This window comes from Medicago sativa, chromosome 4 (genome assembly GCF_051527215.1).
Source record: "Medicago sativa cultivar Bolivia chromosome 4, Bolivia_mono, whole genome shotgun sequence".
Classification (NCBI taxonomy): domain Eukaryota; kingdom Viridiplantae; phylum Streptophyta; class Magnoliopsida; order Fabales; family Fabaceae; genus Medicago; species Medicago sativa.
In genome coordinates this window covers 61,594,272-61,598,812 of record NC_140752.1, presented here as the reverse complement: position 1 = coordinate 61,598,812, position 4,541 = coordinate 61,594,272, and the positions used below count along the sequence as shown (strand labels likewise).

Here is a 4,541-nt window from a genome sequence, read left to right as displayed (position 1 = left end):
GCAGAGACTGATCCTCAAGATAACTAAGACCTCTTTAAGAGGTTGAGCTCTCCGAACAAGCTTTTATGCTATTTAATGGGTATGATATATTATTTGCAAGAACTTATGGCGTAAGACTCTTACATTTAGCTTTTTTCAATGATTTGTTTTAAATGCATACTACATAAGAAGAATAAATAATCAATCTACATAATGGAAGATATACTTTAATAATATACTTTATTATAGTATCTTATTATTACTATATATTATTTAGGGATTTCTTCTATAAGAAAACTAAGGTACATATTATTTCAAAATATAAAACTAAGGTACATATACTGACATAATATAATGATACATTGTAGAGCTTGTTATAAAAATTGAAAGGCTAGAGAAATATAAATTAAATTTTAAAGTAAAATATAAAAGTACAAATACAATTATAACTTTACAAGAAGACCTCACAAACATTATCAATGCACTTCAAATTATCAAGAGGTGTAAAAAAATTTAGGCAGTCTTGGTTACAAACGCAGGTAATTGCAGCTGCATTAATAAATAAGGAAGAATGGTGTTATATACATGATATAAGAATTTGTAAAAGATGAATTATAAATTCAAAATTGGTGCGAAAAATAACTTACTCTTAAAAGTTACTACAAGATACGGGAAAAGACAGATGATCATAGCATAAATCAACATGTGATTATGAGCCATATTTTTTCTCCTTTGCATATAATATATAAAATTTTGTTAATCCCTTTAGTTATTACTTATAAAGGGATAACATTATATATTCTTCCCTTATAAAGGGGTTAACAAAAAACATTTATATAATGTTACCTCTTCTACGCGTTACCCTTAAAGATTACTACTTCAATTATTTATTTTTATCCCTTAGAATATGCAAGAAGCCATTTATTAAATCAGAATTAATGTTAAATGTTTCTGATAAATATACTTCGTGTCTCCTTTTACCTCCCTCAATCGATCAAGTAATCTACGTAAAGATCTCACATATTTTTTTATTTTAAAATAAACGATATTGAATCATTCAAATTGACAAAGTACAATAATACAATACAAATTCAAAGAAACAAAAAGGATGAATTTGCGAATAAACTCACAACATTCATGTTAATAGCATAAAACTGTAGAGTACTTATGCCTGCAAATACGACCATATTCAAATCTCCGGACTCATGTTCTCAGATCAACAATGTTGACAACGCAAAAGTTATTGATTAAATATGCACTTGCTCAAAGTTAATATTTCAACTTGAATCAAATAAACACCACATTAAGACGGGTAATCAAAAACACATCGTACAAAAACTATAAATCAAAACAAACAAAGTGATGCAAAGATGATGAAATCACAAAAACAAAATAAGATTGAATATGTGGAATTCACTTATTTAACTAAGAAAGAAAAACAATTCAGATTGATGATTTTGGGTCAAAATTGATCGTAAAGCACCCCTCTTTGATAGAACAAGAAGAAGAAAAATGGTGACGGCTAGTGTTTGGGAAGAGAGAGAGAGAGTGCGCTAATCAGTAACGTGTACGTTTTCTCACATAATTTTTTTTATGATGATCAAAGTTCATTATTTTTTATTAAAATTTATTTTATATAATATATATTAGCCTTTCGTAATATATAGAAGAAAAAAATTAAAAAGAGGAAAAACGCCAATAAATGAATAGAAAACTTAGTTGTATAAGTAACGCGTAGAAGAGGTAACAGTGTGTGTGTATATATTGATAGAACACTATATTTATTTATAAATTGAAATATAAAATATAATGACTTTTAAGAAATGTATTTTATAAAACTGATGTTGGGAATTCAAGTAATAGATGCTTGAATATATAAATGGGTTAATAGGCTTTTACCCCCTGTCAGGCGGATTTTGGTTTAACTCCATCATAATTACACAGTGCCACTAAACCAAAGAATCTTTAAATTACAAAGGGGAATCTCCTTTACAGGGGGTATGCCATAATTCGCCCATATGGGGGGGGGGGGGGGGGTAAAATCCTATTAACCCTATTTAAATTTTATTAATTTATCAAAGTTTAGGAAATGTTTTTTTGATAGGCCAAGAGATAGAGGAGGCATCAAGGTGAGTCTGAATGACATATACTTCCATCTTATGTCGTTTACTGATGGATTAGTTTAGGCAAGTGCGTCAAATCGTATAAAGTAATGAAACAGTAAGTTATCGTCTCTACAGGGATTGTCGTTGAACTCAGTAATTAGCGGAATTTATTTAAAAAGCAAATAAAAGAGAAGATTGAAAGGTGGTTGCAGAATTTTAACTGGCCCACCCAATGTGAGATTAGGTTTGTTGATTCAGAAGTGTAACGGCGATTAGGGAATCCTTGAATCCCCTCTTCTGTGTTTATTGGAATTAATTCTACTAAATTATTAGTTTATGACTTGTCTCTTTGGATTTAAGAAATTAGAACATAATCCTGTGATGAATCAGTGAAAGTTTATATATCACCGCTGCAATTTAACCAGTTACAATTGCAGCGTTCCTTTAAGATGAGTTATACCCCTAAATCAATACTGACATTTGATTAAAAGAATTGAATTTAGAAACTAAATAATTCATTATTGTCTTGTTTAAATGGAATTCGAGTTGTTAATCCTACTAGACTCCATCCATAGATAAAGTATAGAAACAGACATATACGAATTAAATCAGACTTTAGATCATAAACTAAATAATGAACTTGGAACTTAGCTTCCGTTCGAGGCACAGAGGCACACGAGGCAACCCTTCCGTTCGAGCGTCCTTAGCTTCCGTCTTGCAATGACTTGGAACTTGAAATGAATTTTGTACACTTTTATTGTCCTCAAACCTTCTAAGAACTATTGTTCATATCCTTGATCCTTCACTTGATTTCTCACTAAAAAGACTCAAAACACCTATAGTTGCATGATTTTGGATAAAAGTGAATTACAATGACTCGAATGAAAACATTACAATTTGTTCCTCAAACCATTGAGAACTCCTCTAAATAACTTCTAATTTGCCTTCAAATGCAAAGAAAATAACTAAAAACATAGCCAAAGATATCATATAACGTTCCATCATCACAACCCCAAACTTAAACTGTTGTTTGTCCTCAAGCAAGAAAGTAGCAAGAAGTTAAAGTTTACATGAATTTAAGAATTGGGAACATACCTTTCCGGGGATTGTTATTCTTCCCACTTCCATACTTGACTAGTTTACTACTTCCATACAAACGGGACAGGCTTAGAGAAGACACTCTTACTTTCAACCACTTACAATTCCAATATACATGTATGTACCTCCTAAGACTAGTGAGGTTGGCAAGGCATTTTCCACACTCCAGTCATCATTTGATTGTACTTTGCTACGAGATTGAAGCAATTCTAAACATACATTCAAGGTACATATTACCACACACACATATAGAGGTCTTTTCAAAGGTTATAACATGACTTAGGTTAAAGGTGGGATATATTTGGTAAAGTAGGCTAACAAACATTTTGGAGTTAGTTACATAAGGATTCCCTATTTGAAATACTTCCTTCCAACTAGTAGCTTTGATTCACAATGTCACAAGCAATGATTATGAGGTACTAGCTTTTATGCCAAGAAAAAATGGGTACTAGTAAAACTACTTATTCTATTTTTTTTTTGAAGAGAAAATCTTTTGAAGGCTCTTGTTTTTCTACTTATTTTTTATTTTTTTTTGTAGACCATCATTTTAAAGTTTCATCTACATTTTTATTTTTCATATTTTTTTTCATAAGCAAGCTCTACTAGTACCCCACCCGAAACTTAAGATGTTGCTAATTCCAAAGAGAAATCCTAAACTTAATTTCAAACCATGACAAGTATTTCAAGAATCTATCTAACTCCAAATAAATCAAACAAATATATCATTATAGGGTTCAAAAGTTGTGACATGATTCAAGTCACATAAGTAACCAAGAAAGAAATATTGCATGGAGGCTTAAAGTGGTTTCACAAAGGATATAACAATAATAATTCAGGGTGGCTTGAAAAATTCTCAAGGTACAAAAACAAGTGCCTCATGCGTATGATAATGTAACCAATAGTCCATAGAGAATGACCATAATTTCGAGCAAAAATAACAATCCACATGGAATACACATATAGAAAGAGTTATAGTAGAGAGAGTGTAATATATATTTGGCTCAAAATTAATATGGTGAATATTTTTGAGTTTTTCCACAGCACGTCCCAATAGTTATCGTGGTCTTGAACTTCGGAAGAAAGCTAGACCGCTGTTGTTAAAGGTTGGAACAATTCTCCAAGACTAAAACATCATTTTTAAAGTTCTTGGAAAAGAAAAGGTTATGTAATTCATATAAAAATAGCAACCTAGTCACTAGTTAGCAAACAAAAATATTAAAGAAATTGTTAGATTGAATGGCTATGTAAAATACATGACTGGAAAATAAACTTATGGGTTGCCTCCCATTTAACACGTGTTTAATGTCGCGAGTTTCATGGATTTGTCTATGTGAGCTAGGGAACCCCAAACCTTCAGGC

The 4,541-nt window shown here is 31.0% G+C and overlaps 1 long non-coding RNA gene across 1 annotated transcript; it reads right to left on the bottom strand.

Annotated features, from left to right (window-relative positions):
- Window positions 1-202: 202 nt before the first annotated feature.
- LOC146930440 (uncharacterized) lies at window positions 203-1,628 on the bottom strand. Its single transcript, XR_015006381.1, has 2 exons — window positions 627-1,628; window positions 203-528 (listed from the first exon to the last, which is right to left on the bottom strand). It is a non-coding gene; the product is annotated as an uncharacterized LOC146930440 (long non-coding RNA).
- Between the last annotated feature and the right edge of the window lie 2,913 nt (window positions 1,629-4,541).